At 42.0% G+C, this 26,975-nt stretch overlaps 1 protein-coding gene across 2 annotated transcripts in view; it reads right to left on the bottom strand.

Moving 5' to 3' along the window:
* Window positions 1-9,329, bottom strand: part of rnf152 (ring finger protein 152) — a 37,675-nt gene extending 28,346 nt beyond the window's left edge. The window contains exon 1 of one of the 2 annotated variants that reach the window (XM_034149346.1): window positions 9,061-9,329. The gene's annotated coding sequence lies outside the window, so the exon portion shown is untranslated. Of the gene's footprint in view, window positions 1-5,705; window positions 5,735-9,060 lie in introns of those variants that run through there. The other variant, XM_034149368.1, reaches the window with a different exon arrangement.
* Between the last annotated feature and the right edge of the window lie 17,646 nt (window positions 9,330-26,975).

The following is a 26,975-nucleotide window of genomic DNA, read 5'->3' as shown; positions in this document are numbered from 1 at the left end:
TCTTTCTCATGATGCTTTCATGAATAGAGGTTGTCACAGATTGTGTCATGTCCCTATAATAAATAATGCAGGCGTTTGCGAGCCGGCGGAGGCAGACAGCCCCAGATGTTGGAATAAAATAAAAGTGGGTCAGGTGCCTGGCTGATGATAAACACACGGCCGACGAGCAGATGGCGCCGAATATGCGGACGAATCGGGAAAACGGTGGTTAGAGAATGGATTTTTTTTATGACTTTTCATGCTTTAATCCATCTGCACATGAGATTGGTCACTTACACCTGAGGCGAGCGGTGTGTAACATCAGTCTGTTGGCTATAGTTCATTAAAAGGTCGCAAGGTCAGATGCAGAGTGCTGCTACCTTTAAATTACTCCCAGCGGTCTTGTAAAGCTCTGTCAATACATCATTTAATGTGCTGTGCTGGAGGGGGGGGGGGGGGGGGACTTCACAGCTCAATGATGTTACATGAGCCCATCCATCTATAATACCACACATCCATCATCCCCCATATCTGCCTCTGATGTGTGTCCCCAGCATCCCTTTGGCATCTGATCAAAAGTGACACCTAAACCTAAAAATAAAAAAAGCTCTCCCGGGTAACACTGGATCATCATGCAAATCCCGCCGTTCATGACGGGCGTCGTAAATCGACCGTAAAACCTCGTCAATCATATCTGGGTCATTTGACGAATTACGCGCCACGCCCATGTCAAATTAAAAGCTCCTTATTCCCGGGTAATAACAACAATTTTATCTGCAAAGTTAAAGAGTCTCCGATGGTCTGTGCGCTCTCATAAAACCCAATCGCACATGGGGTTTATGAACGAAAACAACATTTATTAACGCCTCTAAAAGGCTAACACGTCATGTCTGTGGCTGCAGGATTAGTATTCTACCCATAATGACCCTGACATGTTTAGTGTCTATGATTTGTTTTGCTTCGATTGCTTTATACGCCACACTGGCTGCTTGTATGTTCTATAATTACGACTAGTTAATTAATAGTGGATGTCGTTTTTTTTTCCTGCCTGGGCAAATGTCTTTCCTCTTTTTCTAAACCATGTTCAGATACAAATTAACCAAAGAAACATGCACAATACTGTACGGTAATTTAGCATACTACTGCAGGAAGTCAAGAAGAAGGGAGTTGTATTTAGTTACATTATAATGCATTTAAGCTCTAGCCGGGAGAAAGAGCAGTCGAGTTGAATTTAAGGGTAAAATGATGTGTTTGAATATCATCTTGTAAAGTGTAGTTGTTCCTCAAATTTCAGAAGTTTTGCATTTGAATCAGAGTATTTTGTTTCATACTTGTTTACATGGATCAATCTGCAGTTTGAATTTGCCTCTTTTGAAAATGAAATCTGGAGAATAAAATAAAGCTCATCCCGGGCGTGTCCAGGAATGATCCCTATGACGCCGAGAAGAAGTCATTGTCACTGGGGTCGATGGATTTTCAGGTGTGTCGGCGTTACATTAAAAAAGGGACTTTGAAGAACCCAGAGTACTGAGGTGTAATGGCACCTTGCAAGTCCATCCTAGGGAGGATGTATGATACAAAATGACGCACGTCTGGCTAAGCCTGCAGGTGACTCAGAGGAGCAGGGACCTTCATCCTGAAGGCTGGAACATGCTTCATGCACACCTGTCTGCACATGAACAAAAACACCCACTGAGGTACTCTAATACTGCAGATCGATTTGTGCTTCAAAGGGAGAGAGCTGCTGTTATCTATATTATCTACAAGCTACATTTTTTTAAAAGAGTATGCAAGTTAAACGGAACATGCCCATCTGTTTGTCTACGGTATTGTTTCTACTTGCAGCTGGGTTTTTAAATGAGCAACACAATAATGTAATCACCAGCAACGTGCCACACACAGCTGGCATATCCAGAGACTGATTTCAAGAGGCCTGCAGCAAGGTCTTTTACGTAATTGCACACTCATGCAATGATGCTAGAGCCTTTACTAAATATGTATTCTCACAATTACACATGTAACTAATTCTATTATTGTTCTAATGCACTAAAGAAACAGATTGGACGAGAACCAGCCAGTGTTTGACATGTCAAAGCAGGAAAAGAACAGGTGGCAGTAATAACAGCTGCATTCCATTCACCTATACCAGTTTCAGGGCCCTTGTATTGCTCATGCAGATTGGCATGACTTAATGTGCAAAAACAGTTTCTGGTTTCACGTATTCAAAGTGAGGATTGGCTGCTTTTCCTTGTAGTATATGAAAGTAAAATAAGTCTTTCAATGTTTTGGGCTGTAAATAATAATAAGGCAGTAACGTTTTCTTAAATTAAACAATCATTGAAGCTGAATACATTAGCATTTTTGTCAGTTTCTAAAAACAATTAACTAATCATTCTTAGCTGCAGCTCTGTCAAACAATTAGTTACGCATGTTCTTTGATCTGCTGTGAAAAAGCCCCTTATCAAAAACATTATTTTCTGTCCAAAGACATAAAAGCCAAACTACATCTGCCATCATCATGCAAGTACACTGACTTCACAAAAAAACACCTCCGTATATCCAGTATGGCTGCTGGAGGCTGTGTTACACCACATTAAATCACTCTAAATAGGACCGGTGAATGATGGCTGGTTAAGCTGCCAACCTGGCTGTAAGAGGAGACTAACCAACCTCCAACAGACTCATTTGAACAGAGTTGGCACTTTGAGACATGAATTAATGCCCATAAAAAGGCACATGTATTATGTGAAAACTGCAGTATCCACGGATATATTCTGTCAGTGTCATGTGCGGAGTGGAACCACCTCTGCCAGACCCAACTTTTCTCCTTCTCATTGACTAAATGGATTGTGAAAGCAAGGTAAATGATTTCCCTCCGACAACAGACGATGCATTAGCCTTCGCCATTCGTCACCGTTTACAATCCATCCTGCAAACGGGAATAACAGCATCTATCATCGGGGGAGACACCCACAAAACAACGGGAACACAGGGGGAGACTGTGATTGATTCAAATTGGATCTTTTTTTCAGGAATCCTGGGCAAGAAAAGAAGCCAGCCAAATGGCACCAGTTCATGGCCTTTCTCCCCCGAAAGAAGCATGCAACACTGTCACTACGGATAGATTGTACTAGTCAGCGGGTTTATCAATATGCCTGTTTGTATGCATGCAAGCCTCATTTTAGATACGAGGCAAACAAATGGAGTGTCAGAGAAACACGGCATCTCACAACCTGCTGCAGGCAATCAAAATACAAGGAGACAAAAAACACAATAAGTGCATTAAATAACATATCTACTGATGTGTGCAATTCTCAGGGAGCTTATGGGATAACCTTGGAGGTCTAACACTGCCAGTTACTTTTATCATCTTCCTTCAATTGCCACTTTAAACCTCATCCGCTTCTCGTCTCTCCTATATCGCTTTTTTTTTTATTATGGCAAATGAAATTTACCCAAGCAATACAGCCCTTTATTTCAGCCTGCTGAGGAGGAACCCCCGCCAGGCAGATATGAAGACCTTACCTCATTACAGAAGGTCAACGCCGGCACCCCCGTCAATTGTCAGGAAGCTCTCAAAAAAAGCTCGAAATTGATTTATCACAGATAACTCGCTCTCAGGAGGGGGTCATGTGACAAAACATTATGAATAAAAATGCGCAGAGAGACGAGGAGGAGAGGTGAAGGGCACAGTGGAGAGCTCTCTCACTGAGCAAGATATAGAGAAACTCCAACTGGAGGGCACACAGGGATTTTAACAACCTATTTAACACACTACGGGAAAGGGAAACTAAAAAGCCAACATCATGGTTTGTTTCATGTTGCTACTAAATGAACCCCTGTGGTTTTCTATAAATAGCTACCCTCAGAGACCACACACGGTTTCTCGGTTGATGTTGAATGTTAAATGTAATGTAAAGTGTCGTGTGAGAGCTAGCAGTGTCTGCTAAATGAAACATGTTTTAAAAAAAATGTCCTCTTTAGGTAGCAACGAATTCAACAAGCATCTCTTTATCCTGTCACTTCCTGTTTTTGTTTCTCGGGGCACTTGCTAGACCTGGCCACTTCCACCATTTGAACCTTTATCTTTACACAGAAAGCTACTTGTGCATCAGATAAGTGATTGTGAAATTAAACCTTCAGATTGCAGGAAGTGCAGGTATGTGTTCAGAGCAGAAGAGCGCTGCAGATCAGAATAAAAGTGGCTGCAAAATACAGATATGACTACATTGCTATCCTTCCTCTTGCCTCAGGAAGCTTCACAAATGACACAGTAACACGATAAAAACTAAATAATGCATTTTGTGCACACATTTTGTTCCAACAGCTTCTCAAACGCGCTGTCTTGCGTTTGAGCAACCACGAAGATGTCAAAGCTACACCTCAATGCTCACCTGCTGAGACAATATGAAGAAAAGTAAAACAGGGAGGGAAGAAACTAAATTAATACGGCAAAACTCCTGACACAAATTACCCAGGATCCGTGAAGGCCGCTTTCTCCCAACAGATGGGAACCAATTAGCCACCTGACTCCCAGAAAGCACTTGGGCAACCGTGTGGAGCCAAGATGCAAATGAAGCAGAGGGAAAGGTGGAAGCAGTCCTGCCAACTGTCTAGGGAGAGGGGAAATTAATAGAGGAGACAGCCGAGGTGCAGTTTTGGAAAATGGAAAGTAGAATAAAGTGGGAAATGATGTATGGAGGGGGGTGTGCGGATCTGGACTGTACGTCCCCGGAGAGGTTACAGAAACAACCAGCGCAGGGCAGAAATATCTGTTGATGGAGAATGTGGGCTAATCCTGCAGGCGGTGAATCCTCCATCAGCTGACATCAACATCAGCTGGACATATTCAATCTGAGGCTAACGTGAACTCATTGATCTAGTTAATGAACAACGTGTCATATTTATTTAATGTGACGCATTGAGAAGCCCAGGAGGTGCTAGCGTGGCAGAAAATCATGACTTTCAAATCACACTTTTTGAGGGTTAAGCCGGTTAACCCAGCTGTGCTCCAGTCTAACCCAGAACATAACGCTCTTAAAGTTGTTTTAAATATAATAAATAACCCTAAACAGTATTTCTCAGTCCATTACCAACTCAGTGGAGATGGCCTAATGTAGGGGTCATACATTTTTGTTTTAGCATAAAGCGGCTACATTGAGGAAAATCAAGTTATGGCAACATTAATGCTAGGCCAACAAAATAACTGTTATGACTATGGATAGAAGGCTAGCTCTAGAAGCATCTAAGTGCCTCTATACTACAAAAAGGACATCATAAAAATACATTATGTCTGGTTATGAAAAGTGAAGACAGGGGTCCATTGTGAGCATGCTGACATTAGCATTTAAAAGCACCATTATGTCTAAGACAGCCTCACAGAGAAGATGCATTTGAGCAGAAAATTGATAAAGAATCATCCTTCAGTTTTAAAAACCAAACTCATTTATAAATGCTAATTCTTATGACATCATTCAACTCTTGAAAGAATGAAATCAAATGAATGTGCCCGTTTCATTTTTACAAATAACAAAGCTGAGATTATTTCAGTTGCCAAACTCCCAGCATCACATTTCAAAATATATCACACGCCTCCAAAGTAAGAGGAATAGAGAAAGGCTGGAATAAGATGCCAGGACAACTTAAGCTCTTAAGGACAAATTCAAGCTGTGCCTGTGAACGTGTCTAAAGAACCATGCCTCAGCAAACTCACAGGCAATGTTTACCTTCATTCCATCTGACTGCTCACAGAAGGTATCAGGCAGCTGTTAGATAAAAGTAAAGTAAATATAGGTAAGTGTAGGTGATATGGGGTGACATATTCCTCCTGAGAATCACTGGCTGCAGCAGCTAAATGCTATCAATCTGCATAATCTGTTTGTTTCTTTCAAGAAACTGCATGAAAATAAAAGCAGGGATATCCCTCTTTGTTAAACTTGGTTATTTTAATTTGAAATCTCATCCCTTCTGCTGCTGTTTTTTTACCATAGAAAATAAAAAGGTTGATTTAAAGTAGACAAAATATATTGCAATGTAAAACATCTTGGCTGCACCTTGGAGGAAAATAGGTCAACTGGGGTACTTTGCCTTCTCTATCCATTTTAATCTGTTATTTGTCACTAAATAAGGTCAAAAATACATATGACTACAGGCTCAACCCTTATCAGGCTATCCTCCAGATTTGATTTCATCGCATAAAGATTTATTTTCATTGGACTACAAATCCCAACACAAGAGTCCACTTAATGTTGGCCAGGAGTTGGAGCTTCTCCTGTGTAAACCAATGGCTATAACAGTTATTTGTCTTTAAAATGGCCTCCAAGTAGGAAAAGTCTCAACATGTTAACCTTCAAATGGTTGGACTGGTTGCAGGGCCTGATAGCATTCAGGTTATTTTGACCACTCCTAATAATACCAACATAAAGAATCAAAGAGATTCCTAGTATTACGTATGTTCAGTTCCATATCTTGTTCAAACAACTTGAGAAAACGGATTCATTTGAATAACAGATAGATATTTTCTTTGTAGCACTGGACCTTTTCTTCTTCTCAGTATTCTACATTTTTGCTTAAAACAAAGATCCAGTTTCTAATCCCAAACTGTACAAACAAATCCATCTCGTTCCTCTAAAGTGCAGAGTGCTATTAGTTTTGTTATGACTGGCCGTCTCGCTGCCAAATTCTCTAACCTGGCAGGTTGACAGGTCACCCTCAACTCCGTCCAAAAAACAAGCATCTTACGGATTCATGTGACTGTTGTTTTTAGAGGATATAATCAGCCAGTGGGAACTTGGCAATTGCAGGAATGTAAACCATCCCTTCAATAATAATATTCTAAATACTGGACGTACAACATTGTGCAGGCTTGACTTGTTACATCGTCTCCTTGTGAGTCACCAACACTAATCCCTATTGAGTAAACCCAATACACATATTGACATAAATCAATTGTTGAACACTGGATAAGAGATGAAGATCTCCAAAATTCCACAACCAAACAAGGGTTGTATGTAATGACAATTTCACGATATGACATTTCCCATAATGCAACTCACTAGCATCTTTTGTTAAACCGTTCAAGGTTTGTAAATGTCCACGCCCTTCCATTTACACTTCTTTAAGCTTTTATAAAAACGTTCTCAAGCCAAAGCCGTGACAACATACACAGATGATTATGGATCTGGCCCTTCCTACATCCAGGACATGGTTAAACCATACACCCCAGCACGTGCACTCCGCTCTGCATCAGCCAAACGGCTCCCTGCACACACACTGCGAGGGGGACCCAAGTTCCCATCAGCAAAAACACGTCGGTTTGCTATCCTGGCTCCAAAATGGTGGAATGAGCTCCCCATTGACATCAGGACAGCAGATAGCTTACACTTCTTCCGGCGCAGACTGAAAACTCATCTCTTTCGACTCCACTTCGAGCAATAAAATTACTAACAAAGCACTTATATACTAACTAAGGACTGGCTTATCTAAAGCCAGTTGAGTAGCACTTGAAATGTTTTGGCTCTATGAAACCTGATGTACTTATATGATTCTGTTTTCTTCAAGTTTGTATCTTCTTGGTCGAATGCACTTATTGTAAGTCGCTTTGGATAAAAGCGTCAGCTAAATGCAATGTAATGTAATGTAATGATTACATTGAATTGAATATGTAAATTGGTGGAGTGCCCCTTTAAAGTGGGTGCTCGAAGCTCCCCCCAAAACAGGTTAATCTGGCAATAATCACTCTTCAAATTCCTTGTTTTGTCCAAGCAACACACCTAGATATTCAATTAGACCCGTCAATACACGCTGCAATCCATACAGTGTTTAGCACGCATACACTGCCTATGCATAACACAATTGTCTTCTATTGATTGTGATCATCAGTGTACTGTGGGACAAAAAAAGATGCGGGAAATGGTTTTATAGACAAGGAGGAAAGAGCCCAGAAGGCAGTCAAGGTTTACAGCTAGCAGAACAAGAAATCAAACTGACATAAACTCTCATTCTAACGCAGTAATCCTGCAGGCAATTAAGTTAGCAGAGAATTAAGTGAGAGTTGACACATCCTAAATGTTGGATGAAGTCCAGCAGCAGCAAATCAGGCATTACAACAAAAAAAAGAAGCAGGGGGATTACTGGGCTTTTTCTAATTCATGGAGGAAGAAGAAGAATTTTAATGAGAAAAGAAGAATGCAGCGTTTACAGAGAGCAACCAAACTTCAAATTTAGATAGCTGGGAATCCTCTTTGGACTCCTTCCTTTTTTTGCATTTTACAAAACTGAAAACAACAACAAGCTCTTTCTTCAGGCAGAACATAGACGGCTCAGCAGGAGCACTTATCAATTCTTATTGTGCAACTGAAAACACACCGGGGAGAGGAAGTAAGCCACTTACATTTCATTATCGCCTTGCACTCCCCACTACAGGAGGCAGCAGGAAAGATGCTTTTTTTACAAAATAATATACCCTAAAAAGAACATAGGACATAGAAGGAGGCCAAAGTGTTTTTATCCCACAAAAAGTACACATTCTTGTTTGTAGGATTGCAAGAGTAAGGTAAATCTCATCTGAAAGTTAACCTTATTGGTTTTGAACAAATCACTGTAACAATGGGTGTCAATGACATTAGAGAGAAAATGGGAAATGTGTGGTGGAGCTACAGGAATTCAGATAACACAAAGGACGTCTGATAGTGAAGCAACAAAGGATTCAGATAAAGCAGTACAAAATACCTGTGGACCATTATGAATAAATGTGAAATGTCAGGAAATTAAGGAATGGGAATTCAAATTTCAAAATCCTCCAAAACAAAAAACAATGAAAAGGAGCGTTTTTGTAAGTGCAGACTCTAATATGTGTGATAAATAAATGGTACATTCATGCATTTCGTATTGCCTGACTGACACAATGCCCATGCAGAAGTGTGCAGACAAAGCCAAACAGGAGGATGCGGCTGCCACCTTTTCACAGCCAAACAAAGCAAAACCCTATCGGAAAGAACTTTGTTGTGTTTCCTCAATGCTTCGCCTGCCAGACTCCATAGAATACATGCACATTTTTTAAAGGAGAAATGTGGAGCTCACCTTGTGTTAGTTCCAGCAAGATAGCAGTCCTCCCTGTCTGTCTGTGGGTGTCTGCTCTCCTCCGCTTCTCAGTGGATCTAATCAGGGCAGCGGCGGTGGCGAAATGTTGATGCGCGCTTCGCCTTGTTCGGTGGGCGTCGAGGCTGCTCTCTTCCTATATTTAAAACCAGCGAAAACACGGAGAAGCCCTCCCACTGCCGCTTTACAGGCTCGGCCTCCCTCTGAAAGCGTACGCCCTCTCACTGTTGAAAACCACACATTACAGGCTTCGCAGAGGATGAAACCGTGTCACCACAGGCTGGGGGTGGGATGTGATGTGAGTCTAGCCGGCGGTGAGCAGACCCGAGCCAGCAGACAGCGCTACTGCCGCACCGCTGAGCTCCGCACTGCAAAAAATGTCCATCCTGCTCACATGGTTTTGTCCCTGGCACAGTTTAAAAGTGGCGACAGAGGCGCGTGCAGAGGGGCACCGCATGTCCTGCACGCGGGAGGCCCACGTGGTGCCCCCATCTTGTTACCCCACTTTCCCCTGTGGTTACCCAAATGCCCCCTTCAGAAGTAAATAGCTAACAGAATGCTACAAACAAAATACATCATGGTTGAATGCAGAGATGGGGTCGTTACTAAAAAAAAGTAATATATTACATATTACATATTACTTTTAAAAAAAAGTAATATATTACACTACTTCGTTACTCTCTACATAAAGTAACTCGTTACTTTACTCGCAGGGCCGGCCCGCCCCTCCCTACAGGCAGATCACGCAGACTGCTAAAGTTTCAAATGTTCTCTTTAGTTCAGTTTCCATTGTCGCATAAGACTGATCCAGATAGCTCTGACTATGGCTGTCCTCAGTCTCCTGCTATCTGTATTTTGCGCAGTATATCTCTGAACGATGCGATGGTGATTCCACTGTGCAAATGGGCAACATTACCTCTACTATGAAGGATGCTACAAGCCTGTCCATCTCTGCTTTGGTTACCGGTCCTCCAAATTCTACTTTGTGCTGCTTCGGAGTCGGCGGTGGCGCACTCACAACATCCTCACTCTGGGTTCGGGGGTCCGGTCCTTAGCTATTAGCTTCACCTTAGCATGTGTTCTTTGCAGGTGTTTGTTGAGGTTTGACGTGGTGTTTGCAGCAGTGTATAACAGCTTCTGGCCTGGACACAGTTTGCACCTCACCGTCACATTCCTGTCTATTCTTCGGACGAACTCAAAATAATGGGCATACCTCCACCCCTCGAAAGTTATCGCTGACTCAGCCATGTTTATGCAGCACTGCACGTGGAGATGTGGACGCGCAAGTCGCGCAGATTACGTACATATAAACCTGCGGCGGAAACCCCTCTTATCTGTCAGTGTGATTATGACTGATTTTATAAAAGTAACGAAGTAACGCGTGTCGGGGCAATGTTAGTAACTGTAGTGTGATTACTGAATTATAAAAGTAACGCGTTACACCCAACTCTGGTTGCATGACATCACACTAAAGCATTCCATTTAGGTTTTTTTGTTTTATATTTTGTTTTGGGCGATCAAACTAAAAAAACGTACATCGACCTTCAGGCAACAAATGTTTGGCGTGAACATGTTAAGTGGTCTTGTTTATTCACTTGTTAGCAACCGCCTTTTTGAAAACATGTTAAAGCTTCTGACCTCAGGTATTTACCGACATATTTAAGGTCGTAGAAAAAAACAAAAATATCTCCAATTTCAATCTGGCTTTAGAACATCCCACTCCACTGACACATGCCTTCTTTATTTGAACGACCACATCAAACAAGAGGTGGACGAGGGTAAATACTGCGGCATGGTGATGCTGGACCTACAAAAGGCTTTCGACACTGTCAATCACCCCATTCTGATTGACAAGCTAAAAGCAATTGGTTTTGATAAACTATCGGTGAGCTGGATGCAATCCTACCTGGAGGGGAGAGAACAGATGGTGGAGGTAAACGGTACTCTGTCCCCCCCCCTCCCAGTGAGCTGTGGTGTTCCACAAGGAAGCATATTAGGTCCGTTACTGTTCCTAATTTATGCAAATGACATGTCATCAGCATGTGACTGCAACTTGTTCCTGTTCGCGGACGACTCAGCCCTGCTGGTCTCTGACAGGAGCAGATTGCAGGTTGAAAAAACACTCAGCTCCGAGCTCGGCAGAATCTGCACCTGGCTCGCCGATAATAAATTATCATTACACCTGGGTAAAACAGAGTCCATTCTCTTCGGTTCTAAACATAATCTCAGCAAATCCGACGACTTCTTAGTTGCAGTGGGTGACATTATTGTCACTAGTAAGAAGGAAATTACATACCTAGGATCTATTCTTGAGGCAAACCTCTCCTGTGACAAAATGGCATCCAATGTAATAAAAAAAGTCAATCAAAGAACTAGATTCCTATACCGGATCTCCTCTCTGGTAAACAAAAGCACCCTGAAAACTCTGGCAGGAGCACTCATTCAAGGGTACTATGACTATGCTTGCACGTCATGGTACCATAGCACCTCCAAGGCGCTAAAAATAAAACTTCAAACATCGCAAAATAAACTGGTCAGACTACTGCTTGACCTTTCATCTAGAACCCACCTCACCTCTGCCCACTTTGACAACCTAGGATGGCTTAGAGTAGACGACAGAGTACAGCTACTTGCAATGGGCCTGGTCTACAAGATCCACTACACCTCTATGGTACCCATGTACATGTCAAAATTCTTCCCAAAGGTCAAGGAATACCATGATCATAACACCAGAGGGAGCTCCACAAATCATGTAAAACCCAGATTTGGCACAAAAAAGGGGGAATACACGTTTCGCAATTATGCCACATCAAGGTGGAACGCTCTTCCCACAAATGTAAAGGAAAGTGAAAGTAAAACTATACTTACCTTCAAAACCTCTCTTAAAGAGCACCTTCGGGGGAGAGCATTGCAAAACTGGCCCCGGTAATGGTACAAATCTCAACCTGTCGTACAATGGACAACTTCCCCCCCCCCATCTATGTATATACTCGCATTTTAGACTCTGTTACTAACTGTATATCTGTAGACTTGGTATGTCTTAAATGTCCGGTTAGGATGTATTAGAACGAAATCTAAAATGAAAATTGTAAATAAGCCATCTGTATGTAAAAAACCAACTGTATGTAAATTGTAAATAAGCCATCTGCATGTCAAATATGTCTTATATGTCTTAAATGATATGATGAATTGGAAATGGGGGACCCTGATGTAAACAAGACGAAAGTCTTTCTCTGGTCTGCATCCCCTTAACAATTGTATGTTTTGAGCTGTACTGTACTGTACCCAATATACAAGCTGTTAATAAACTTTTCAATCAATCAATCCGAGGCTTGTGTTAACCATAGACCTTATTTCGTGCATCTAAGCAAAAACAATTTCAAAAAAACATTGACTTGTGCGTGGGAACACGGAAGTGAAAAAATGCTAACTAATCTCCGTGTCTAGGATTCATTTTGGAACCACTCTATTGCCTTTGTGTTTGGTCCAAGTGTCCTTCTGGTCACCCCCGTCCTTTCTTGTTGCTAAATCTACCCGAAATGTCCATTTGGTCCCCCGGTTGCCCTTCAGGTTAGCCAAGGGGTCACCGTTGTCACCCACAAGCTGATCATCCCCTATGATCCCTTTGAGAATCCCCTTTGCTGGTGCAGGTATTTCATGGCTTTCAAAGTGAGTCCATACGAGTCCCATGAGCTCAAAGGCCTCAAACCAGAGGAAACATATCCCAGTGCCTTGTGTAGCTTCTCTTTCGTAATCTAAAAGTGCTATTTTATCTTTAATGACCTTTTGCTGTTGACATTTCTTGCAGTGTGGCTGCTCAGACAGCTCTCTAAAGAAATGTTTCCTCTGAAAAGTCATGTTAGGACAGATTGGCCTTATTTGTACCAATTATCACTCAAGCATAGGCAAGGCTTAATACTATTTTGCCTTGAGGCATATAACCCATTTAAAACATAAAGCACTGTGGATAAATATGATCAAAAATAAAAAGGGTGCCATTTAAAAAGCTAGACTAGAATACTGCTATATACCTGAAAGGAGAAGAAATATACCAACAATTATGGTAGTGTCAGGTTTAATTCTCTGAGTAGCACCACAGACACACTCTTAATTCTCCTTTGAAAGCATCACAGAAGTATTATACAATTTTCTACCCGTGAAAAAGCACTGTATTGCCACTAAAAATGATGTCACCACCATCAGAGTGGCTATTATAATTCCCCAGAAAACGACAATGACGTAGGCTGAGATGGCTCACTGTTTTGGGGTTAAATTATTAAAGGGGACCCTGAGGATGCGTTTAACAAGATGCTATATTTATATATCTGTCTGTTTGAACATCTTAGAAGCCACCAGGGCTGCAGGCCTGAGCCTCGGTCCCCCTGGAGATCACAGACAGTATCGCTGCAGTGTTAGCAGTCTTTGATATATTTGCTTTAATTATGGAGGATAATGAATTTAAATTTGTGATGCATAAAGACTCTGAAATGGCAACCCACCCCTGGAGCCCGCCAATGCCTGATACTGCTTCGGGCTCCCGGGTATTTCTGGGAAATCTTAAAGAAGATCGAGTTAATTGAAATAGATGGGCCTCTGAAATGCTAATGTTGACTTTTGGTGCCTACATTTGGCTGCCACCCCTGGGACACATATCGCTGCAGAGGCCCACTGGTGCAAATACAGACACGCACTGTAACAGGGAGATAAAAGCTAACCTATAACTTACCCTCTGATTAATGCTGTACATTTTGCTCATAGACAAATTGCTCTACAGAAACCAACAAATTGTACTTGGGAGATCAATCGCGCAGGAAAAAAAACACTTCATTCTGTCAGAGAGCAGCGAAGCTTCACTCTGCCTACATTTCTCACCCTTTGTTTCACACAGAATGATATGAAGCGTGAGTTCTGCTCTCCGTCGACAACCATACTCGCTCAGTCCGCCCACGTGTATCCGAGCCTCTGGCAATTAATTAAAGGAACCACATGCACCGCTCAGCCGGCATGTCAGGCCTGCCAGTCATCAGCGCGCCGTGACAATGATCTGACCATCACCGGCTTAATTGGCATTCGGAGGACATTTTCTCTCTCACTGTAGGCTAAATAAACACACAGGAAGGCAGGATGTAACCTTCAGTCCTCGTTTCTCCTGATCAATAACACTGCCACACCACATCTGACAGCTGAAGGAGCTTTTTTTAAAACCTCTGTGTTATGTTGACGGAGCAGGTTTGACCCACACAATTACAAATTCACAACAGAGTAGGGAACAAATATAAACTTTTTCCAAGGAAAGTTAAAAGTTTCAATTCAAAGTGAACGCCTTGCGAGTAGGAATCTTAGATAAAAAAAGGCCCTATTGTGCTTTTTGGGGGTTATGGCTTTCCTGTAGAGTTTAATATAGGTTTTAGTGCATGTAAATGGTCTACAAAGGCTAAAATCCCTGTGTTCCCTCCTATTTGCTCAAATCTTTGGAGGATTATCAATGTATTTCATAGCATGTCATCTGTGCAACAATTTTCTTCTTCTATGTTTGTTTTCACACATGTAAGTGACCAGACTAAGGTGGACAGTGTGTCAGTTTGCATCCTGTCAATCGGGGGGGCAGGGGGCGGGATTCTCCAGCCGTCAACTTGGACCGTTGACAGGTCCACAAGAATGACGGCTGCCCTTTCTCCCACGATGCACTTCCCCTCATTGCCTCGTATAAATGAGGGATAAAAACTAGGAGCACTTACATTCCTGAAAAATGAGGTCAGCCGTCGAAATAGAGAATGGGACGGGGGCGCTGAGTTAAAGGCGGCACACTTCTCTGGATATTTTCATCACTTCCTGTCGACTTTTACATAACAAAACATCAACCACCTGGTACTACTTCAGGCTGGAAAAAGGAGTAATCTGAGGAAGGAGGGGTGGGCTTTTCTTCTTCCTCTGCACAATTTAAAGCCATCAGAGCCGAGTGTGCGACTGTTGTGTGATTGCATTCATAAGCACAAGACAAATTCTTCAAGAGTGCAGTGTTTTTCAGTGAGTAAATAAAGGTGATTGTGATTCTTCTCCTGCTGAGATCAGACTCTTCAAAAGGATCCCAGTCTCACCCCTCTCCCCCACATCCTCCCCCCTTCTCCCTTTTATATAGTGTGTTCCTGTGCTTCCATGGGAGCTTCTAATTGCCTATTGTAGTCGCTGCTCGGCTGTCTGGGTGATGCGCAGTGACAAGCCGCATCCTCAAAAAAAGTGATGTGTACTCCCGAGGTTCTCCGGGAAGAGCTTTATCTGTCTCTCACATGATTTCACTCCCACAGAAATCTCACAGACCCCCCCCCCCACTTCATGTCTCCTGTAACGTACTAAAGTCTGTATGTCAAGTGGAAGCATAATCTATGTTGAGCTGAAAGTGAGCAGGCATGCCTTGTTCCCAGGGCAACCCGCATTAAAAAAAGTTGTGCAATTTGTCAGTTGCTTACAGAAGTTTGTTGAAAAGTTGAGCTCAGAAGCTGTGAGCCGCTCTGTGAAGGAAGGACAAAAGAGTGTGGGATAAGCTCTCTATTATCTCCGCAGAAGGCTGTTGAGGATATACTCAGGTTGGAAAATGGAAAAGGAGGTTTTAGAAGCTGTTTCTACAACTCACTGCACCATGTTACTCAGGTTATATCATCATATTATAATATCCTCATGGCCGAATGGTAAAGTATTCCTTAAAGGGGTCTTATTGTGCTTTTTCGGGTTTTCCCTTTCCTGTAGTGTAGGTCTTTGTGCATGTAAGTAGTCTGCAAAGGCTAAAATCCCTGTGTTCCCTCCAGAGGGAGTTTCTCTCCAACAGACTCCCCCCTTCCCTGAAATGCCTCCGTTGGACTCATTTCCTTTACTTCCTGAAAATAGTGACATCATTATGTAACACTCACGCTTCTATTGGCTACAGCTACTACACACTTAGGCTAAGGGGCGGGACATCTTTAAGAGGTTGAGCAGACTGGGCTATTCACTATAGGCAGTATGAGAAAATAAAGCCCTTTTTGAATATGAAAGCTTATAAACATTTCAGAGGCACAAAATATGAATATGAAACTTAAAAAATGTGCATAATGTGCCCCCTTTAACTTAATCTAAAAACGAACATGAAAGATCAAGTTACAATGACAACCTGTTCTTCAAAAGTATGAAGAATGTATTAAAAACTGATTGGAGTAATAGAGACATTTCCATGTACTTCAGAGTTTTACAGTCTATCGTTCAAGGACAATTATACTCTAAATAATAAGGATAATTGTTATTTTAACCTTTACTTAAAGGTGGGGTATGTAATTTATTTCAGAAACACTTTTTGTTATATTCCATTGAATGCTCTTAACATCCCGATAGCAATGAATATCTTAAGTGCTTTGACAAAAAATCCATTAAAAAAATGTCATCTGTGGAAGCCGTAATACTGTAAAAAGCACGACCAATCATTTTAGCCGGCCCGGCTAAAATGACTGGATGGCCTACCTGCCTGTCAGCCTTCCATCTGTGCACAAACTTATCTCGTGCCCTCATTGGTCATGTGCACGTTCGTGTGTGTTGGAGGAGGGGCTCTGTAAGGAAGTGGCAGATTTTTTCCGGTTGTGTATTTTCAAATTCTAGCGCACTCGAGCTGGTTTCTCCAAAATTACCTACCCCACCTTTAACTAGATAAGTCCCATTTACATTTGAAACTTCTATTAAAGACCTGACTAAGACGGCACCATAAAACGTTGTAAAACAAACGAGGACAGGCCAAAGGATAAAAAAAAGGCTAGATAAGAAACTCTGTAGAGCAATCTGTTTTATTCTTCTACTTTATGTTTTAAATTGCAAATTTCGAGCCCCCTAAACACATCATTAAAGAGACCAGAGATCAGTAATGCTCTCTCTGCAAATCTGTCTGTGATCAAGAAACACAACAAGCTCCAGAACTGACTCCAAAAAAAGTCAATCAATGGAGTAGACTACAACTCTACAAGGTAACAAGCTAATGTAGAGGACTATAACGTAGCATATGCTATCCCTTATGTCAAGTCCTGCTGATAACATGCAACACATTTTCCAGTATAACAACTCAAAGTCAGCAGTGTGGAGAGAACTGGTGATCACAAAGAGATGAAAGGTAAAGTCAGGCAGCTGCATGAAAAAAAAGAATAAACGCTACAAAAGCCATGATTTGTCCTGGTTCTCGCATCCAGCAGACTGAAATTAAACTCATCCGTTAAATTAGTGTAATCAGTGAACCTCTCCCAATGGCTCATCAGAGGATGGCTCCATCCCCCCCCCCCCCATCTGCTCCCTGCCAACGCTGCCCGGCCGGCTGATGGACCCGCGGGCCTGGCACCGGGTTCAGCCACCATCATGAGGATATTTACATTTTAAGCATTTGGCTGATGCTCCTATCGAGAGTGATTTACAGCCAGCAGGACCTGAGGGCAGGGGCTGACCTTGTGTGAATCACTGCTCCTCTGTGCACTCATGTTGTGTGTTCACTGTTATCAGGAGGAGCAGGAGCTTTCTCACAACAATATTATGTTCCGAACTCTTTGTATCTCTAGAATAAATGAATCAACTGGAGCACTAACGCTATGAATTGTGATGCTTAAGCCTGATGTCTTTATTCAATTGGTGTACAAAGTGTAAGTCCTTGTTTTCTCAGATTCATGACATTCATGTTTTTGTAAACAACAGTTGTACCACTGACTACAGTCCCTCTCACTCTGCACAAACAGTGTTATACATAATTAAATGAGCTATGCATAATCCAAAAGGACTCCTTTTTAATTTTAAATAAGCGCACATTGTTGAGTGGGTTCATAGATTTTTGCACTTCCCGTAATGGATCAAAGTGATTTTTAACGGATAAATAGCTGTGCAAAAGATCCTTCTAATCACAAGTCATGTTGAAGCTATGGTATGGACATTGTCATTCAGGCAGTCTGAGAGAAAAAAACCCTACTGCAGCTGCTATTGGATCCAAAAAATAACTACACAAAAGGAAACTATAGCCATAGATGGGATACTGTCGAATCAAAGGTCATTTCAGAGAGTGGGTGTTCCTATTGGCTGTTCTACATGATAGTTCTTTCAGATACAATGCACTCTGAAAGCCATTATTTCTAATAGCAACGGCACGCCATATTTGTTTGTCTGAAAGGCTATTACAGTAGCCTAATAGCTAACATCAACCACTGGTCATACATGCATGAGCAATGTGGATAAGTACGTTTTATTGTAAATAAATGTAACTTTTAAAGAGTGAATAATAAAATGCTCATGCAGCTTAATTGTTGTTTTACATAAACCTAACCTGCTGGGAAGGATTATCTTAATTAGATTAGCAATAGCCTTTTCTATGTAATATGTACATGCTGATATATCCGCGGCGCTGACTAAACTGTTTCCCGGATTTTCAGCCCTGCAAAGAAAATACTTTGCCCCGCATATCATCACCTTCAGCTCAACATCAGAGGAGGGTGGGAGGATAAGGAGAAATGTCTAACTAAATAATCACTTTTCAAAGAGCGCTGTATCACCAATACAAGACACTACTGTAGCTCGACATAATGTAGTCTCTTGTTGATGTTGACACCCAGGAAAACACACACATATCTATACACCAACCTGCATGCAACCACACACACACACAGGCTGAGGATTGATAAGGCATCTGCTGACTCATCCCTCAACTGACCACCTACTTCACATTTTAATTGGTAAGGCTCCCCTGGCCCTATTTTACCACCCAAAGCTTTTCTCTTAAAAAAGATGGAAAGGGGGGCTAATGGAAAATTCAGCTAATATACCCCCCTCCCCTCCAACTTCCGCCTCACACGCTATCGCCTGATCAAATCCCCCTTTCAACCTCCGCTCGATGAGGAGGAGATAGGATTTAAGGTGACCTCGTCTGAATGCGGCCGGCGAGGCTGTATAATTGGATACACTGACATGAGATTGAGCTTATCGCAGGAAGAAAAAAGAAACAGGTCTCAGACTGACCTGTTCTCCTGCTCTGAGATGGATGTTTGTGAATAAGAGTGATCAGAGACTGAGATGCAGCTCAGAAGCAACACTCAGTTTGAACTGCAGTGAGGAAAACAAACCAGAGGTCGACTTCCTATTGCATATTCATGGGTCAGCATCCATATTTTTAAACATGCATTGCTTTAGGGATTCCATCAATTCGGTTCGGACTGAAATATTTCTACTATGACTTAACCTGCTCCTATAATGGTGTTACTCGGACATACAGAAGCACAAAACATGTGCTTTTTTTTGTGTTTAGTTCAAGTGCTGGCATGCTAACATGATAAGCAAATATGCTAATCATGGTAAACATTATACCTGCATAATATCAGCACATTAGCTTGTTGATGTTAGCATTTCAAGCATTGCTGAGCCCAAGTACAGCCTCAAAGAGTGTGACATATTCCTATTCTAAATATCAAGTTTCTTTGTTTTGTTATCTCATTTGACATTTTGTCATTTCTTTATTTCTTTCTCCCCTCTTGAGCCATATATAGGCTAACTTATCATTTTAAAATATCTGTATGAATAGAGGTACCATTCTGGCTCACTATATGGCGAGTGGGAATAGGTAAATACATTGTGAATAACAAAATTACAGATAAAACTAACTGTTCTTGGTTGATTATTTTTCAGCATTTAAAAAGGATCCCTTTAATCATATCCTGATATATTCTAAAGTTTGGTTTTATGGCTCAGTAACCCACTCTCTGATGTAGTTTAAATCAGCATCTGTGTCTTTGAAGCAGCAGAAGTTAATATGAATTGAGAGGGAGAGGGATATTTTAGGAGAGGTCAGATCAAACACACACACCTTCAAGCTAAATCTGATGAGGTGCAAACGAGTAACTGAATCTCTTGAAGTTTGACTATGTTTGTCAAAGATCAATAAAATATATCTCATTTAAAATCGGTTTCTGCGTCTTTCCTGAAGTTAATTTTCAGTGATGACAGTGCAACATTTGCCTTTAAAGTGCCAATGATCGTAGCATTACTTGAGACCGCGGGAGTTCTTCAAAAAGCTGTAAATCCACAAAGTTCCTGTCTGTCCCGCCTGCTGTATCTCACTCTGCAGACACACACTTCCTCCATGCTTCAGTACATATTCTCACTCGTTCGCTCTCACTTTGCCCCTCCATCTTTGTCTCTCCGCCAAATATCCTCTCATCTTTCTCACTTTTTGTCAGTCTAATTAATTCCCTCGTCTTGTCATGACCGTGGGTGATCAATGATCTCTCACTAATTTAATTGGCACGGTGCAAAGTTGGAAGCTATCTTGGGGGAGTTTGGTGGTGGCTACATGTCTGCAGTGTATGAAATGAAGCGAATATATAGAAGGCTGTATTAACATCTCTGTCGCAGCCCGGAAATGAAGCAGAAATTGAATTTTGAGGCCGGCCGCTTCTTATTTCAGAAGGCTGACCTTCAATTCTAATATTAAGTGGAGATGGATGAATATATTATATATTGTGTATACAGAAACAGCCCGCACACACACGCTGCATACCCTTCCGCAGAGGTTTTTGGAAATTTCTGCACAGCCTCCCGCAGCGCCCTGAGGTCTAATGACCTTATTATGAGATGATATCCAGGGAGAAATTTCATGCATTTTGAGATGAACCAAACCATGACAGTAAATGTGTGCACTTTCACACCTGAATGCCGCCTCTGCCCATCGGCTCCATCTCCACCTCCGATTCCAATTCAGCTCCACTAATCCACGATAGAGGCGCAGCGGGGTCTCCAGAAATCAGTGGCCGGGTCAGATATTTCCTATCCACAAGGGATTATCTGTGCTTCCCTCAGGAAAAATAAGAGGAAAAAAAACTCCATATCTTGTGTTAACAGGCCACGAAAAAGCAGGCAACAGATCAAGTTTTTCCTCACATGTGGAGGTTTATTCATCGCAGTTTAGGAGATAAGCCTATTTTATGAGAAAGCGTTACATTGGCAGGGTTACCTTGACAATCAGCTTCACTTTGCCATCTGATCAGCTGAGGAGCCTCTCCAAAATAAATCCTCCGTTGTTTGAGTGTCAAGATTTAATTAGGTTGCGAAAAGTGTTGTGGAAATATCAATGCCGGCACACAGCATGAGTTTTTAAAAAAAGAAAAAGAAGGACACTAGACGTCTGGGAAGAGTGTTTAGTTCAGACAACATGTGAAGTTTTCATGCCATCTGTGCTTCAGTTTCATCCTCTAGTGGAAATATAACAGGAGTGATCACAGGAAGAGCACAAAGAGGGCTCAGCTGAAGAGGACTTTATGGTATCTGACAGTAGGCTGCATGGAGCAAAGCAGCAATGTGTCGCCTTATTATATAAAGTTATAGAGTGAAGTTTATATTTAAAAACACAAAACCCCTCTCGCATCTCTACATGTTGAGTTGACATTTTTGGATATTTCTTGAGATGAAAAATAGACTTTGAAACACTTAAAGGTGGGGTAGGTAATTTTGGAGAAACCAGCTCGAGTGCGCTAGAATTTGAAAATACACAGTCGGAAGAAATCTGCTACTTCCTTATAGAGCCCCTCCTCCAACACACACGAACGCTCACATGACCAATGAGGGCACGAGATAAGTTTGTGCACAGATGGAAAGCTGACAGGCAGGTAGGCCATCCAGTTATTTTAGCCGGGCCGGCTAAAATGATTGGTCGTGCTTTTTACAGTACTACGGCTTCCACAGATGACATTTTTTTATGGATTTTTTGGTCAAAGCACTTAAGATATTCATTGCTATCGGGATGTTAAGAGCATTCCATGGAATATAACAAAAAGTGTATCTCGAGCCGGTTTCTCAAACTTACCTACCCCACCTTTAACACATAAAAAAGTTACTGCATTGATAAATAATTAATTGTACTGTATATTTTCTGATTGGTTAGCCAGCTCTGTTGTGATGGTCAACTGCTTTGAGATCTCCCGCCCCTTAGCCTATCACGTACAATGTGTTGGAGCACTAGCCAATAGAAGCACGATTCTTACATAGTGATGTCATTATGTTACGGAAGTAAACAAGAGAAACTCTCTCTTGAGGGAACTTGGGAACTGCAGATTATTTAGATGCACTAAAACCTATACAACAACACGCTCCAGGAAAGGGAAAACCCCAAAAAGTATAATAATAAGGCCTCTTTAAACCTGCAGAGGAGACGCTAGAAGAAGTATCAGCTATACCCCACCTTTTTTCCACCACGTTACATAACCAGGATTAAGTTATTTCGCCATCCTGCATGTTATTGTTTGCTATCCTGTAATCCTTTTTTCTGCAAATGAATGCTCAGCCACATCTGGTGCATGTGTCTGGCAATTAGGCCCGTAGGGGAACACGGCATTCCTTCATGCCCTCAGAGGGCCTCTGTATATGTGTTTGCAATCTCCCTCTTCCTGAATTTGGTCGTCATTGGCATTCGCCCGCTGTGTTTGTTTAGGTAAAACGCCCTGAGTAAAAGCCCATCCCTCTGCAGAGCTTTGACTGAAAAGCCCCAAACAGCGTGCTGATTACCTCCGGGTGGGGTTGTAGCGCTGCCAAGAACTCAACCCAGGAAAACAACTCAGCGCTCTGCAATTCAGAGCGCCTCATCTCAGCGGATGTGTTCAACAAGTGAACATTGAGTGGACGATTATTCCCACAGCAGAGCCTGAATCTCAGCGGCTGAGCATGTCTATATCTGTGTGTTCGCCATGCCTTTTTCTGATATAAGAAAAATGATATATCCAAGATACATCATGACCACATTGCTGCATTTTGCTAAAGTATGCAAGGTGAAAAGAGTAGAATAAATCTGTATTCGTGCTCAGGGAACTCACGTAACTCAGTAACAGATTCACTTTAAACCTTTTGCTTTCCCCTCACACCATCAGCACCACCCTCTGGTATAAACCATTAAATTCTCCAACGGCTGCTTTCGCTTCCTTTAAAAACCATTCTCTCAGGATTCATTCACCACCGCTGGCTGCTCCACAAGTCCCGAGGCTTGCGAGGTGCACTTTATAAACACAGGTCATTTGTCAAGTGAAAGACATTAAAGTGTAAAAGCCCCAGGTATTAAGACCGCAGAGCATGAGCTGATCTATCTACCGTCACCTCGGCTAGAGAAATGCTGAGCCTGCAGCGGGGGCCGGTTCTCCGCCTCACTGTGTGATGGACCTGTTTTACAGCTAACAAGTGGACACGCTGAACTCTGCAGCTTCTGCTCCCCTCTGGGCTCACAGCTATTACAGTACATGACACCTGGAGACCCGACACCATATTCCTTTTCACACTACACTGACTCAATATCCGGCAAGGCCACGCTCCGTTTTGGTTGGAGTCGCAGAGGACGGTCAGGCGGGATTTTTCTGTGTTGTTGTTTTGATGCTCTCTGGTGTATACAAGTGGGGCCAAGAGGGCACGGCTCCTCAAGCTAAGAGCTGCATGATAGGGTGAATCATACCAAAATGAGGGGGGGGGACAGCCAAATGCACCCTTGACATTTACATGTGGAGATCATGAGCAGCCGTGCATCAGCGGTTTTTCAATTTGACCTTCTCGGTAAACACTTGTTCTGAATGTTTGAAAATAATAATGGAAGAAGTGGTTCGAGTTATTAATTTCCCTCTCATGTCCAGACAGTGAGCTCTTACAAAGGAGAATACATCGGATTAAACTTATCAGAAACTCCTTCAAGCCTTCATTTTATTTAGCATTTTGCTTTTTTTGTTTATATTTCAGGGATGATGCTTATTTATGAACAGGGGGAAGACAGTAAGAGGCAAAATTCAAATAAATAATTATAAAATATATTCATACCAGGAAATTGTTGTGCATAAGTTGCAGTTTAAAATGAGAAAAAATTCAAATGAAAATATAATGAGAGTAATTTTGGTTAGCTATTCTTAAAGGCCTGTTAATACTAATTTATGGGAATTGTTATGCTACAGCAAAAATAAAAAACATGTTTATACAAATCCTGTGTTTACTGTTGTAAAATGCACATACCGCACACTTTTGGCCATGTACTGTATTAAAGCCTGATCATTTTGTAGCTGCTGTGTAAATGTATTCAGCGTTGTGTAAGAGCAGTAACAGTCAAGGTCGTGTTTCTGCGGCTGCTGGCTGATCTACATTTCCTCCAGCTGCAGCTGACTGCTGCCAGTAACCACGGCACAGCGCGACCTTCACTGTGTTATTGCTTAATTGAGTTCATACACCTGAGTGGGTGTGGGGGGGTCCCAGTGGGAAACAAACCCCCAACCTTGCAGACGTTAGTGCCTCTGAGCCACACAAGACCACCATTGTGCTTCTCTATTACAAATATATAAAAATATTGGAGTTGGGATAAACTTTTGGTTAAAGCTTCGTCAGTGCTCTCGAGAGATGCTTTTGTTACAGCGTCAGGTGACCGATTGGCTGCACTGCCAAAAGTCAGTGTGGTCCACTGAGTGAGTGATGCTGCCCTCCTACCTTCGGTCCGGAGTGGCCAGCCGTGGCCGGGCCCTAATTGGCCGTCTGGATGACAGAAGGGATCCTTCAAAGACGCATCCATCATGTCCTTCAGGAGCCGCAGAGCAGCAGGACACCGGCCAGGCGTTTATCTTCCGCTGAAGGAGGAGTGAGGAACTGAAAATGTAGAAACAAAGACCTTCACTATTGTACTCCATTGAGAATGAACCGGTGCTAATGTAAAAATTGACATTTTTGTTGAAATGTTGACCCTGTAAGTCAGAACAATTAGCTTAAAGAGGCTAAGAAGCTTCAGAGTAAAAAATGGCCAATATTATATTAGGAAAGAAAGTCCATAGGACAAAAACTACTTGCGCCAACTTTACCGTTGTACAAAAAAATGTTGTTAAGATGTGCCTTTTGCACTCATTTAAAATAGGTTTTGATGTTATTAAAGGATACATAGGCCTAGAATATGCTCAGTTTAGACTGTGTAACTGTGTAAATACTGTGTATATGTTGACTCACATCAACTCCTATTCACCAATGTGATGATCTCGACTCTTCTCTTTATAAAAGGGAGTCGAGAGCCCTTGAGAAAACTCTCCTCTCAAAGTAATCCTGTGAGCTGATAGCGCTTAGTCATCTCTGAGACGTCGGTTTATGATGAGCATTTCAAAACACTTGAACCGTGAGCCGCGCTCTCTGCTGTTCTCCAGGAAAAGCGACCTGACAGCTTGACAGAATCACTCCAAACAGTTAAGTAGGTAGAATAGATGCTCTTAACCTCCCACAGCTTTATAGGCATCTCAAGGAACTACACACCCACTCAGAGAGCACAGAGCAGAGGGCAGGCAAACTGACATGAACTCACTGAGAGACAATATCAAGGGAAGGCTTTAAAATATGTTTCAATTTGTCTGAATACTCAGAAATAAATCGATCATATGGACATTATGGAGCTGGAGTACATGTATAGCCTAGCTAGCTTAACATTAAACATGGGGGCAGCTAGCCTAGCAAATACAAATACACCTCTAAAGCTCACTTATGAACATGTTGTGGCTCACCATGCTGCATACTAACATTATGCTTTGTAAGGACCCTACAGTACTCACCACATCTGGCATAACAAATGTGATAATTTACAGCAAGTCGGAACAACAATGGGGTTCTAACTACAATATGCTCAGTCAATATGTTGCTAACACTGTAACAGAATGCAGTCTACTGAGTATGCAGTGAAAGAAGGCTGATTTGTGCATGTCAAGAGATCAATGTAAGTGCTTACCTGTTATACCAGCCACAATAGATAACCAGGACTGGGCCAAAGCAGTAACTAGGCCAGAGGGGGGGGGGCCTCTACTCTGGCCTCACCTAGGGAAAGGGGAGGAGTCATGCCTTGGGCTGCGTTTACTACACATAAGGTGGGGTAGGTAATTCACGTCAGAAACACTTTTTGTTATATTCCATGGAATGCTCTTAACATCCTGAAAGCAATGAATACATTAAATGCTTTGACAATAAATACATAAACAAATGTCATCTGTGGAAGCCGTGGCGCTGTAAAAAGCACGACCAATTATTTTAGCCGGCCCGGCTAAAATAACTGGATGGCCTACCTGCCTGTCAGCCTTCCATCTCGTGCACAAACTTATCTCGTACCCTCATTGGTCATGTGCGCGTTCGTGTGTGTTGGAGGAGGGGCTCTGTAAGGAAGTCTGAAGGAAGGGGCAGATATTTTTGTCTTATAATAAGCCTACATTATGTGTGTCCTCCTTACAGCCCATCTTATTGAGCTAACAGCTAATTAGCTAAAGGTGGCTAGCAGTTAGCGTTACTTTAGCAAAAGGCAGAGCTTTCTGTCAATCACAAATCCCACAAGTTACAGAATGTTGCTGAAAGGCAGTAAATTAATCATAAGCCTTCAAAAAATATAATTCAAACTATTTTCTACCCAAATAATGTAAGGGGTAAGTAGGACATATGTTGTTGTTATGGTTTAGGTGAATTAACTCTTTAAACAATTTTTTTTTTGTATTTGTGCTGTTGTGTTTTATTTTCCAAGCTCTTAAATCCAGAGCTGATGCTCGAGTCCATTGAGTGAGAAACTATAAAACGTCCTTCCCTCTGAGGATTTTCTTAATCTTTCCATCCTTAAGTGTAGCCTACAGTACATGTTGGGTTTAGATGGCATTAGATTAGAATATATCAGGGAAAATCATAACTGCAGTATGTTTCATCCACAGAGACATGCCTGCTTATGTCGTTCTATAAGATATATGTGCCTCCTCAGGCTTTATGTGATACACACAGCATATCAGACATCCTTCCACTACCACCTCATACTGTAAATCCCCCAGGGAGCCAATCACACCGAAGCTTTTCACATTTACCCATAATGCAGGCGTCATGAAGATGGAACGGCAGCAGGAGGAAGG

The sequence above is a fragment of the Trematomus bernacchii genome, unplaced genomic scaffold, assembly GCF_902827165.1.
Source record: "Trematomus bernacchii unplaced genomic scaffold, fTreBer1.1, whole genome shotgun sequence".
NCBI lineage: Eukaryota > Metazoa > Chordata > Actinopteri > Perciformes > Nototheniidae > Trematomus > Trematomus bernacchii.
The sequence above is the reverse complement of the archived record's forward strand: the minus strand, read 5'-3'. Positions and strand labels throughout refer to the sequence as shown.